We start from the raw sequence: 13,861 nt of genomic DNA, 5'->3' as shown, positions 1-13,861 counted from the left end.
TATTTCTTCGGAATTGAGAGAGTTTTATATTTCCCGTGTTTCTACCGGGTCATATAAAGACGAGTGGATGTTTGAGTCTGTGAGAAATGCCGGTGGGAAAACGAGCCGAAGAAAAGAAACAAGGAGAAAGTTTTTTCTTTTTATTATTTCTTTTTTTAAGAAAACACTGCCAGAAAAAGGGAAATCTCACGTTTATTTTGATTATTCAGTGACTATCTGCTTTCTATGAAACTTATTAACATTAGCGAATAAATTACTTCTGTTGACCTCAATGACAAAGCATAGTTTTATTGCAATCAGATTTCTCCCAGACGTTAGTAAAATAAATTGTTCAGCCCAACAGTTTTTCAAAAACCCATATCGCAATCCGTTTTAATCTTCCTTCATTTTTGGTCCATCCGTACCTTGTCTTGTTTTTGCAGTGTAAAAGAAATGTTTCTTCACTGTTTTAGCTAGTTATTTTTAAATTTCACTCAATTCGGTGGCCATTTTCAATAATAAATAATATGTCTAAACTCTTATGCCTATTAACTTTGTCTAAATTTGGCTATAATTCCATGACACAAATCGCGCGCTTTCTTACACGTAGTTCTCTAACTCAACATAACTGAGAACACTTTCTCTCAAAACAGGTTGGGTTTCCGCCCGGTATATATTTACGAGTGCACAACCAACTGACTGAATGGAACTACAGTCTGTAAAAACCAAGTGTTATTTGTTTGGACTGCTTTGCTTTACGCTGGGCAGTATCTCTCTCATAGGCTATTCCTTGACTCCTGGAAGCAACGACAATATGGACGATATCGTCTACAGCGACAAATTCTATGCCATGGTATTTGCCATCATTTCCATGGCATTTGGATTCATAGTTGTTTCGGCAACTGTCTGGTAACCATGCAAGGCCACAGTGACACTTACTTGAGAGTGCAGTTTGCAGTGAACGGCGAGAAAATTTGACTCGTGTCGCGAAGCACGATTTTCACCTTTTTTAACGCAGTGTTTCAGCGGCAAACCGATAACGTACGTGGTGCCCTCTTAGCGGAGGTTGATGTCATTTGAATTTGTAGCTGTTTCCGTAATTTAGCAACGATGATTATTGATATAAACGATCATTTCCAGACTTCAGGAGGATGATGCGAGGAGTAATATGTAGTTCAGAACACTCGTGATCTAAGAGTGTCCCACAAGAGTCACACACTGAAGTATTGGCTGGGGGTCGTTACTTCCGGGCCGGAAGCTTAAAGTAAACAATGTACAACTTTTTTTTAAGTTAACAAGGGACGATCCATCATATAATATATGAGCCTCTCTTTGGGTAACCGCAGTATCTTCATTTTCGTTTTTTTTTTTCGTTATAATTATTATTTTTTTAATATTCGATTTTTTTGTTGACCAGATCTTCGTTTTATGGATTGAAACTGAGTGACAGTGTAGTCAGTATAATTCACACGTACAGCCAAACATATACCTTACTTCACCAGAAAAGTGCATATACTACCCCACAAGCTCGAAGCTTTGAATCGTCGCCTCAATCTTGAGATCTTCGTTTTCTTCCGCGTTGATCGTCGTGTCTTCTATTTCTTCGGAGATGCCCATAGAGGGGGGCTCATATATGATCGACCATAGTAACTCTGTGACAACATGCACGTCGGTCATGATCAGCGAGGTCCTTGTCGTGAAGCACGATTTTGACCTTCAAGGTCAAAATCGTGCTTTGATGTCTTCAATGACTGGATAATACAAGATACTGGGAGTCTAAGAGTTTGCCTGCCTAGCTGGAAGGCGTGAACTGCTATCTGTTTTTAATGATATTGTAGTTATGAAAGACGACAAACTTGCCAACATACTGCCTCCGAGGTCAAGTAACCGTCATCAACGGCGCAACATGAGAGTCTTCAACACACCAGTCTGTAAGACGGACCGTTTTAAGAACTCTCTCAGTCAGTTTTCGAATATTTTTATTTTTTTAATTAACATAGCTTTTATACATTTTTATTACATTGTAACACGTAATTCAGTCATGTTGACTGCCATGCGTAATTGTTTTTATTGAAATAAACGATTCTTCTTCCACGATTGAACGATAATTCAAAGGAAGTGTAAGGTTCTCACCAAAACGTAAATTCACTGTACATTACCTAGACTTCAACCTTCATTTGTTAAAACTAGCGAACCAAATTTTCGGTGAGAATTGTTTGACAAATCGAACAGTTTATCGCGTTAACGGAAAGTAAAGAAGTTGTTCCTTTTGAAAATTCCATTTTGAAACACCGCGAGCGCCCGAATCATAAAAAAATGCCGGGCGATCAAGGATGAAACTTTTCTACTTCAATTTATGTCTTAATGAAGCCTTGGAGAAATTTCAAGGAAAAACTCCCTCTACTTGAAAAGAAATGCCCCCTCTACAGCCGCCTGTTCTTCTGCCTCTTGCTAGGCCCCCACTTGCTAGCCCCGCCGGCTAGGAAGGCCAAGCGATTCTGGGAACGATTCAGTTCCCATAATCAGTCGTTTGATTCGCCGCTGTGAGCTTACCATATTTGGAATACAATGACCTTTTCTTTCTCTTACGCCTGAAAGAAGAACAGTTGGCAAACTCTTCAGCAGATCCTTGTACACTGAAACGACTGAATCTTCCACTGAAAAACCTCACGTTTACAGTCGAAGTTCTTACGGTACGGGTTCATATTCAAGGTACCGGTCGTGAAATAGTATTAAATTTGTAGTAAGCTAACCAAGGAATGTTCTCTCAAAATAGGTCGGTTTACAGGCAACCAACAGAATGGAACGAAAAACCATGTGCTTTGTGTTTGGGCTTCTTTGCTTTACATTGGGATTCATCTGTTTGACAGTGCGGCGCGTAACCAGAACTGGATATATGATTTTCTGTAATCTGATTGGCTCACTCACTGACCAAAACATTGTTCTGACCGCGAAAGGACTAAGCTCTAGTGGGTTGGTAAGCAAATATGGCGTCGGCCCTCGAGCTTCATGAAAGAATATAATAGCAATAGAATCCCGATGTAACCCACGTTGTATTGAACCTCGGTAAAACTCAAACCAGTGGTTGGTTTCCTTGGATTTACGTTACGTATTTAAACGCTTAAATTTAACGCACGCTTACTCGAATCAATTTTCGTTTCCTCTTGAGTTCGGTAAATCAAGATTCCACCGCCGCACTGCGCTGAACTAATCAATAGTACAAAGGATTTTTTGCACGAGATCTCGTTCTCAAGTTTGCCACATACAAAGATAATTCAGCCTTAAAAATGAGGCTGTTTCAAGTGAAGTCTGATGCAAGTGAATATATTTTTTCATCAGGCTTTTATGACAGTTGAAGTATTGACCAGTATTGTAGTACACTTTCGTTTTCATTTCCGATCCTCCTGTTTAATGTGTACTAGCGGGAATTAAATCAAACTCGACTCTTAGTGCATACAATCTAGATCGTTTAGGTCTTTTCTGTGTCATATGCAATGTTCTAATTATCACTAAAAACATCTAGTCTTTATTGAAAATGTTCCAGGTACATTATGTACAAAAGTTCTAATACTTCAGTTGTTCAGGATTATCCTGATTACAATTGTATATTGAGAAAAGTTCACACTTAGGTGATAAATGTAAATATTAGTATCATTTGGTTTCAAAAATGTTCTGCCACTACAGTTTTCAATCCTGGCACAAAATCCAGTATCCAGTATTATTTGGATTTTGACAGTCCTATATCAGGGTATCTTTCTTTGATGCTGCCTCAGGAACTTCAATCACTTTTCTGTTTATACTCAAAATTTTGCAGTGTTTGTATTTTGTGTGAAAGCAGGGTTGAAACAAGCATTTAGGGTAACTTGAAAATAGCATTCAACACCACTCATTCAAAAGTTATTTTATTATGTTCCTTGATCATATCATAACTTCCTTTTTTCCTCTTTTAAAGCTTTCTTGCCAAGACCTGGAAAAAATGGTATAATTTTAGCAAATGCAATGAGAGCAGCTCAACTCATATAATTATTTATTTCCTTTTACATATATTAGCTATCACTGAGAGGTGAAAATGATTCTGTCAGCATTTGCATACTGCCAAGTCTGTGGATTGCAGCTAGTTCAAGACTCCCAAACAATATTCTACCACATATTTCTCCCACATATGATCTCCACAACCACTAAGATTTCAGGATATGAGGTCAAAGCCTGAATTGAAAAGATGATAGCCTCATTTGTTGAATCAAGCTTTCACTATATTTCAGTGCTAAATACCATGTGACCCCCCCCCCCCCCAATATTTTTTGGACAGCAAGAGATAATAAAATTTGTGAACAATTTTTATTGACATTTATACCATGGGTATATATATATATACAAGGTAAAAAAGATTTAGTCAGCAGTCCAGTTTCTCCCCATACCCTAATCATGTCCACCTTAATTGTGAAGTGGCAAGTTTCACTTTTTATCTTTTTTCATCCATAATAAAAAAATCTGTTCTTTTCAGCAATGATTCAAAAGATAAATTAAGGATCATATGGTTGATAGCTAAGCAGTTAAATTAGGGGAGATCAGCTTTGGATATAAGGTTATTATAATTACCATAGATGCTCTCAAATTTGAAATTCTTAATTTTTAGTGCAAGAAATGCTAACATGAATTTAAAATTTAGTCAGTCACCCTAAACTTGACAAGCAAGATATACCCATGAGCAATTACCGGTACGTAAATACTACAAAAATACCAGAAATGAAAATAAATATTATATGAGTCTTACAAGTCAATGAGTCATGAGTGCATGATTCAAAATAAAGTCTGCGTCCAAGCCTAGTGGCCCATACAGCCAGAGCTTATTCCGGTTTCTGTAGCATTTAGCGACTAGGAGTATTCTACACCCTATGGATGGGATGCTAGTCCATCACAAGGATACCCCTGACAGTAAATTCACCGGTAACCATTTATACATCTGGGTGGGAGAGGCATGTTTCTTGCCCAAGAACAAAATGTAGTTCCCTGGCCTGGCCCCGAACCTGGACTCCTTAATCTAGAATCCAGCATGCTAGCCATTAATGGGCCACTGCACCTCCCACAAATAATAAATTATATAAGAGAAGTTAATTTGAAAAAGCCAGTGCAACCATAACTAACAAATAAAACCTAACCACATGCAAATGATTTGGAGTGCTTCTAAGGTAATTTGTACTCAGGCAAAAATTATTGTGGTTCAATAGGTTATAACTAACTTTGTGTGAAAATCACTTTTTTACTGATTTGACTCATTGACTCAGACTCATCTGACTCATAAAACAGGGGTTAAAACAGGGGACAGGGGACAATTCCTGACCGCAATGTCCAGACCCATGCAGCACAGACAAAATAACTTGCAAACTGGTTGAACAAAAAAAACACAGCAATAACAAGAGTTTCTTAATTTGTATGCAGAGTTGTTTTATTTTCTGCTGTGACAAAGACAATTAACTTTTTGCATTGTTTTCAGCCAGGTATAAGCTTACTATTGTTTTTACCCATGGGTCTAATACATGTACAAATAAAAACCTACCTTATTTTCATCGACCAGTAAAAGATGAAATTGATGCTTTTGACCATAGTTAGTTAGTCAAAAAACTCCAAAATTTCGTCTCAAACCGCTGTCTTAAAGCAGTTCTGGACCACCATTCACTTTGATAAGGTTTTCTTACACAACCGGCATCTTTTCTTCACGAAAGCGATGTGCTTTTCCAACAGACTGCAAAAGAACATTAAACGAACATGGCATAAGCAGTCCAGTCGATGTATCACTTTACAAATAACGCACATGGCGCGACACAAAGTTGTATCTTCAAAACCACAGCACTATGTGAATAAGTCTTGCACTACAACGAAAATAGTACGAAATCAAAGCAAATTGTATACAGATTCTTAAAATAATTTTTCCAAAGATGGACAAAATTGCTACGCACCTTTTATCTTTAGATGTTTGATCCTTGGTCAAGCAGCCTCATGCTATCGAATGCTCCAAAAATCAATATTTTTTCCCTTAGAACTCAAAGAACACGTGAAAAGACGCCATTTTCTCACACTCGTCTGTTACCTTGTTGTTCAAAGGCTAAGTTCCCAAAGTACTGTGGGACATGGGCACTTCAGCGCGTATACAGGACCTAAAAACTCTACCACTATACTGTCCCATGAAGCGGGCGCCATTTTGAAAAAAATATGACGTCATCAGATATCCAGTTCTGGTTACGCGCTGCACTGTTTGACAGGTTATTTCCTGACCCCCGCTTACACCGCCGATCAGAAGGACCCGCAAGGCCTTACTATCCTCAGCGACAAACCAAGCGCGCTGCCATTTGGCATAGTTTTTATGTCATTTCAAAGGTCGTGAAATAGTATTAAATTGATAGTAAACTAAACAAGGAATGTTGTCTCAAAACAGGTCGATTACAGCCACAGAGAGAGAATGGAACTGAAAACCCAGTGGTTTGTGGTTGGGCTCCTTTCCTTTACGCTGGGAAGCATCTTTATGGCAGGCTATTTCCTGACTCCTGGTTACAAGTCGAACAACGACAATCAGGACGTAAATACCGATATTTTAAACATAAATGTCTACAGCGACAAACACTACGCGCTGCCATTTGGCATATCTTTGATGTCATTTGGACTTTTAGTTGTTCTCGTATTTTTCTGCCGGGAATGCTATCAACGCGGATACTGCGACTGACGCTCTATAAAGAACGGCGAGGAGATAGTCGAGGATAGCGATAATTTGAAGAGTGGCTGACAGTGTGAAGTTTGCGTGACCCAAGAGTCACATAGCAGAGAGATGAACTTTATTAGTTACCAGTGTAATTTACTTTCGTGTACGTGATCATTTTATTACAAATTAGTTGTTTTAAAAAGATGGTTTTTCGATCTTATGCAATTCAAGTTTCGAGATTGCTAAACAGTTTGTTATATAACTCTGTTTTCGGATTAAACAGCGTTTTTGTATGGCTACTTTCGGAGAGTCATGTAACTTCCGGGTGGCTCGATTCATGTACAGCCGACGGAGGTGGTAGGGAAGGGCGGGTGGGGGTGGGGGGTGGCGGGGTTAGAGAATGTCACGCAACGCTCTATAAACGTAGATAATTGTGTAATTCCCGGCGTGCCCAATCGATGAAATTCGATAATCGATAAAATCGATAGCCTGCGTTGCAGACGAACAAAACCCCGGTATAGTGCTTAATTTCCTCGGAATTGCGAGAAATTTAAATTTCCCGTGTTTCTATCGAGTTGTATAAACACGAGTGGATGTTTACCAGAACGAGAAATGCCGGTGGGAACACGAGCCGAAGGATAGAAACACGGAGAAAGTTTTTTCTTTTCTCTTTATTTCTTTCTTTTAGAAAACACTGCAAGAAAAAGGTGTTCAAAATCTCCCGTTTATTTCGATTATTTAGTGTCCATCTGCTTCTTATAAAACTTATTAATATTTGGGAATAATTACTTCTGTGGGCCTTAATGACAAAACATAGCTTTATTCAGCCCGATAGTTTTTCAGAAACCTATGTCGCATTCCGTTTTATTCTTCCTCCATTTTGGTCCATCCGTACATTTTCTTGTATTTCCAGTGTTAAGAAATGTTCCTTCACTGTTTTAAGTGGTTATTTAAATTATATTTCACTCCGTTTGGCGGCCATTTTCAATAATGAATAAAATGTCTAAATTCTTATGCCTATTAGTCTAAATTTGGCTATAAGTCCATGTCACACGTAGTTCTCTATAACTCGATATAACCGAGAACACTTTCTCTCAAAACAGGTTGGGTTTCCGCCCGGTATATATTTACGAGTGCACAACCAACTGACTGAATGGAACTACAGTCTGTAAAAACCAAGTGTTATTTGTTTGGACTGCTTTGCTTTACGCTGGGCAGTATCTCTCTCATAGGCTATTCCTTGACTCCTGGAAGCAACGACAATATGGACGATATCGTCTACAGCGACAAATTCTATGCCATGGTATTTGCCGTCGTTTCCATGGCATTTGGATTCATAGTTGTTTCGGCAACTGTCCGGTAGCCATGCAAGGCCACAGTGACACTTACTTGAGAGTGCAGTTTGCAGTGAACGGCGAGTAAATTTGACTCGTGTCGCGAAGCACGATTTTGACCTTTTTTAAGGCAGTGTTTCAGCGACAAACATTACGTACGTGGTGCTCTTTTAGCGGAGGTTGATGTCATTTGAATCTGTAGCTGTTTCCGTAATTTAGCAACGATGATTATTGATATAAACGATAATTTCCAGACTTCAGGAGGATGGTGTGAGGAGTAATATGTAGTTCTCGTAATCTAAGAGTGTCCCACAAGAGTCACACACTGAAGTATTGCCTGGGGGTCGTTACTTCCGGGAAGCTTAAAGTAAACAATGTACGTTTTTTTTTAAGTTAACAAGAGACGGTCCATCGTATAATATATGAGCCTCTCTTTGGGTAACCGCAGACTTCGTTTTCTTTATTTTTTCGTTATAATTTTTTTTTAATCTTCGATTTTTTTGTTGACCAGATCTTCGTTTTATGGATTGAAACTGCGTGACAACAACAACAACAACAACAAGCTTTATTTGCATGACTGTAAATTTGTTACAATATTGCAAAAGCGTAAACTTATTAAGTAATAATAATAATAATAATAAAAAATAATAATAAAATAATAACATAGTAAAGAAAAAAAATGATTACATATAAAATTAATTACATTGATAGTATTTTGTTACGTAAATCAAAACAAGATGATATAAATTTAATCAATTGCATGGTCACAAAATGATCGGAAGAATTCATTAATTCTAAAATCAAGTCAGGCACTGGTAGCCGGCTGACATTTAAGATGATAGGCTGTATTTTCTTGTAAAAGTTATCTATCTTCGGGCAGAGCCTATTATCTCTGGGCGTATTGTTATATCTGCCTAGTTCGATCATTAACTTATGATTTAAAGGAGAGGAAATCGACCAAGCTCAGCTCTACATGCAACATTAGAAGCCTTATTACTTACTTCAAGATAGCGTTTACAAAACTGTAGATGTGTTCTTTCAATTTGTGAACCATCCCAGGCCTTAAAATCAGATTTTACATAACCACTCCAAATTTCACTATTATAGAGCAAAATTGGAGATATCATTGCATCAAAGATTTTACAGGCAAGAGAAGGTTTCAATCTTCTAAAATTTGTGTGTCGTCTCAAACTAAAAAGTGCATGAAGTCCTTTCTCTTTTAGGTGATCAAGTGAGATTTTAAAATTTCCTGTAGAAGATATTTTGGTTCCTAAATAAGTATAATCTTGTACAACATCACTTGTTTGTTTTCCTATATAAAATACATGTTCAGTACATTTTTTCGCACGTTTTTGAAAAACCATTATCTTGGTTTTTTTGGGATTTACGCTCAACATCCACGTGTTGCAGTATGTGTCTAATGTGTTAAGACAGTTTTGCAAACCTGTTTTGGAACGTGATAAAATAATTAAATCGTCGGCATATAGTAGAGCGTTTAATTTTGTACCGTTTGGTAGAACAAAAGGATCAGACAGAATATTTTCAAATGAGAACGGTAAATCGTTAATATAAAGGTTGAAAAGTAGTGGACTTAAAATGCAACCTTGTCGTACACCTCTCGTATATTGAAAGGGTCGTGTCTGATACTGATCAATTTTTATTGAACAAGAAGACTTAAGAATAAAGGCTTTTAATTAAATTGTAGAAGGATCCTCCTAGTCAGTCATAATTCACATGTACAGCCAAATAAATCCTAACTTCACCAGAAAAGTGCATATATAGTTGCTGAAACAATGTTTGGATTTGTTGCCGACGTTGTGTTGTCTGCAGTTTGACAGCTATTTTCTTTTTGAGTTTGCTTTTATTTTTTGACCAAACAAGCTCGAAGCTTTGAATCGTCGCCTCAATCTTGAGATCTTCGTTTTCTTCCGTGGTGATCGTCCTTGTCTTCGATTTCGTCGGAAATACGCATAGAGAGGCTCATACATGTGACCATAGTTAACTATGTGACAACATGCACGTCGATCATGATCAGCGAGGACCTTGTCGTTAAGGAGGGGGGGGGGGGGTACTCGACATAATTTTGGGTAGGGAGGTGCAGCCCACCCTCCTAAACCCTGACCCTGTTTAAGACACGCGAACCTCTGATTTTCCTTCCCTATTTGAGACAGAATCAGAATGTCAATTTTTGATACCCCGTATAAGACAAAAACAAGTACCTCACTGGCTTGTTATGATCGTGAATTAAGCTAAGTATCAATGCCGAAATCAACATAAGTCAGCAGTACGGAAGAATTTGTGAAAATTCGGCTTGTTTTCATCTCCGCAGGCATATAAGCCAATCCTGTTTGACTTTCGTCCATCATGCAAAGATACCCTGTTTAGGACAAAAATGGGTGAAATATATACCCCGTTCAAGACAAATAAAAGCCTGAAAACCATACCCTATCGGGCCGCACGTCCCCGTTAAGCCCTAATAAGGGAGTGCCCCCCCCCTCCCGGGCGTAAAGCACGATTTTGACCTTTTTGATGTCACTAAGAATTGTATTTGTTCTCATGACTGGATGATACAAGATACTGGGAGTCTAAAGAGTTTGCCTGCCTAGCTGGCAGGCGTGATCTGCTATCTGAGAGCCTTTTTAATGATATTGTAGTTATGAAAGACCACAAACTTGCCAATCTACTGCCTCCGAGGTCAAGTAACCGTCATCAACTGCGCAACATGAGAGTCTTCAACACACCAGTCTGTAAGACGGACCGTTTTAAGAACTCTCTCAGTTTTCGAATATATTTTTTTTATAAACATAGCTTTTATACATTTTTATTACATTGTAACACGTAATTCAGTCATGTTGACTGCCATGCGTTATTGTTTTAATTGAAATAAACGATTCTTCTTCTACGATTGAACGCCGATAATTCAAAAGAAGTGTGAGGTTCTCACCAAAATGTAAATTCACTGTACATTACCTAGACTTCAACCTTCATTTGTTAAAACTAGCGAACCAAATTTTCGGTGAGAATTTTTTGACAAATCGAACAGTTCATCGCGTAAACGGAACGGAAAGAAGCTGTTCCTTTTGAACTGGAATTCCATTTTGAAAAGACCGCGAGAGCCTGAATTATAAAAAAATGGCGATCAAGGATGAAACTTTTCTACTTCATCTTATGTCTTCATGAAGCCTTGGAGAAATTTCAAGGTAAAAACTCCCTCTACTTGAAAAGAAACGCCCCCTCTACAGCCGCCTGTTCTTCTGTCTCTTGCTAGCCCCGCCGGCTAAGAAGGCCAGGCGACTCTTAGCCTCGTACAGACGGTAGGAGGCTAAGCGATTCTGGGAACGATGCAGTTCCCAGAATTCGTTTGATTCGCCGCTGTGAGCTTACCATATTTGGAATGGTACAATCATTACAAAGACCTTCTCTTTACCTACGCCTGAAAGGAGAACAGTTCGCAAACTCTTCAGTAGATCCTTGAGCAGTACATTCGTTTCACCGAAACAACTGAATCTTTCTGATTCCACTGAAAGACCTCACGTTTACAGTCGAAGTTCTTACGGTACGGGTTCATATTCAAGGTCGTGAAATAGTATTAAATTGATAGTAAGCTAACCAAGGAATGTTCTCTCAAATTAGGTCGGTTTACAGCCAACTAACAGAATGGAACGAAAAACCATGTGCTTTGTGTTTGGGCTTCTTTGCTTTACATTGGGATTCATCTGTTTGACAGGTTATTTCCTGACCCCCGCTTATACCGACGATCAGAAGGACCCGCAAGGCCTTACTATCCTCAGCGACAAACCAAGCGCGCTGCCATTTGGCATAACTTTTATGACATTTGGATTTTTAGTTGTTCTTTTTGTTATGTGCCGTAGTTCCGATGATCAATGCAACTGATAGCCAAGACCACAGTACGGATACTTCCATTGAGAGTTGAATTGGCAAGGAACGGCGAGGAGATAGCGATAATTTCAAGAGTGACTGACAGTGTGAAGTTTGCGTGACCCAAGAGTCACATAGTAGGGAGATGAACTTAGTTTCCTGTGTGATTTACTTTCGTGTACGTGATCATTTTATTACCAATTGGTTGTTAGAGATGGTTTTTTTGATTTTATGCACTTCAAGTTTCGAGATTGCTAAACAGTTTGTTATATAACTCTGCTTTCCGATTTAACAGCGTTTTTGTATGGCTACTTTCGGAGAGTCGTGTAACTTCCGGGTGGCTCGATTCCTGAACAGCCGGCGGGAGTGGTGGGGAAGGGCGGGGAGGGGGGTGGGAGGGGAGAGAATGTCACACAACGCTCTATCAACGGCAACTTAAGTTTACTACAAATTTCCCCTTTAACTTCACGTAGATAATTGTGTAATTATAGGAGCTAATACCTTCATTCACAACAAAGCTAAAACGCATTAATAGGGCTGTTTAATTAAACGCGGTAAACGCGGCCGTAAGAGCCGAATCTTCCTGATTCAACTGAAGAGCGGAGCTCCAGCGCGCAAGTGGAGCACCATGGGTAAGGAAATTTGGTAGACCCATGAAGCCGAAAAAAATTGGTTATCGAGTGAGCGTACGCGCCCCCGCCCGCGCCTACAGACTCTCGGGGAGGGCTAGGGGGAGGGGAGTCACAAGGCGACCCGAGACGGGAAGGGGGAATAATGCCATCTTGTCATACCCCAACGAATGTTAAGGTTAATGTCGGCTTGTATCTTTGATATCGGACATCCTTGTTATGGTCAATTGACAGCTGTCAAAACAAGGTATCGGCTAACCATTATCACATGACAATTTCCCGGGCTCAGGCGTACAACTCATCGAGGTCATGTGTTTTTTGGAAGCTGAACGCTGACCAAGTTATTGTTTTCTTTGTATCGCGGGCTCAAATCTAACTTTTTTTGTCTAAGGTATAACCGTATTTTCAATGAGAGTATTTTCACAAAATTTTAAGAACCAGAAAATAAGTGTGGAGCTCCGCTTTTACGCTTGGCTAAATCTATATACAGTTGATTCCCGATAACTCGAACCTTCAAGGGAAATTTAAAACGGTTCGAGTTATCGGGAGTTCGAGTTGTCGGGAGTTGAAAACAAATTACCGGAAATAAGGAAAAAGGGTGTCTACTGATTTTCTATTCATAGAACAGTGTAGACCAGTGTACATTTTAAATAAACAAATTTATTAGAGTATATAGGTAAGCCGAAAGAAGAAGAAACAACATACTGTCAGGTATACATCAGAACGTAACGTAAAACGAAACAAATTTAATAGCTGCGAACTTTGCAGGTTTCAAAAAGAAAAACGCTAATGCTATAGGCTACTGCTACAGAGTTTATTCCTTTTACTTTTTGAAAAATATTCAGTTAATTCGCCCTGGCGACAATGCTAAAAGTTTTCTAAGGTCGGATTTGGAAGAATCGGTATCAACCTCCACACCCGGGCCTCCACAAACGAACTGAACGTATTGGCTGGGGTTAGTTACTTCTGAAAAGCTTAAGCTTAAAGTTAACTATGTACAAAGTAAAAGTTATAAACAAGGACCGATCCATCGTATAATATAAGAGCCTCTCTATGGGTACCTGCAGACTTTGTTTTCGTCTTTTTTTGTTTATTTTTGTTTATTATTTTTTTTAGTCTTCGATTTTGTTGTTGACCAGATCTTTGTTTTATGGATTAAAACTGCGTGACAGTGTAGTCAGTATAATTCACATGTACAGCCAAATAAATACCTTACTTCACCAGAAAAGTGCATATGCAGTTGCTGAAACAATGTTTGTGCCGACGAAAAAATTCACAATGTTTGTTGCCGACGTTGTGTTGTCTGTTTGGCAGCTATTTTCTTTTTGAGTTTGCTTTTATTTTTT

The 13,861-nt window shown here is 38.8% G+C and overlaps 3 long non-coding RNA genes across 3 annotated transcripts; 2 read left to right on the top strand and 1 right to left on the bottom strand.

Moving 5' to 3' along the window:
- Positions 1-2,549: 2,549 nt before the first annotated feature.
- On the top strand, positions 2,550-6,972 carry LOC144661024 (uncharacterized). Its single transcript, XR_013572183.1, has 2 exons — positions 2,550-2,672; positions 6,413-6,972. It is a non-coding gene; the product is annotated as an uncharacterized LOC144661024 (long non-coding RNA).
- LOC144661025 (uncharacterized) lies at positions 3,866-6,227 on the bottom strand. Its single transcript, XR_013572184.1, has 3 exons — positions 5,937-6,227; positions 5,537-5,722; positions 3,866-3,946 (listed from the first exon to the last, which is right to left on the bottom strand). It is a non-coding gene; the product is annotated as an uncharacterized LOC144661025 (long non-coding RNA).
- Positions 6,973-11,423: 4,451 nt separating the features above from the next.
- LOC144660573 (uncharacterized) lies at positions 11,424-12,197 on the top strand. The gene is made up of 2 exons (XR_013572115.1): positions 11,424-11,563; positions 11,641-12,197. It is a non-coding gene; the product is annotated as an uncharacterized LOC144660573 (long non-coding RNA).
- The last annotated feature ends 1,664 nt before the right edge of the window (positions 12,198-13,861 follow it).

Source organism: Oculina patagonica, chromosome 7 (genome assembly GCF_052425735.1).
Source record: "Oculina patagonica isolate OP01 chromosome 7, crgOcupat, whole genome shotgun sequence".
In the NCBI taxonomy this organism is placed as follows: Eukaryota; Metazoa; Cnidaria; class Anthozoa; order Scleractinia; family Oculinidae; genus Oculina; species Oculina patagonica.
The sequence above is the reverse complement of the archived record's forward strand: the minus strand, read 5'-3'. Positions and strand labels throughout refer to the sequence as shown.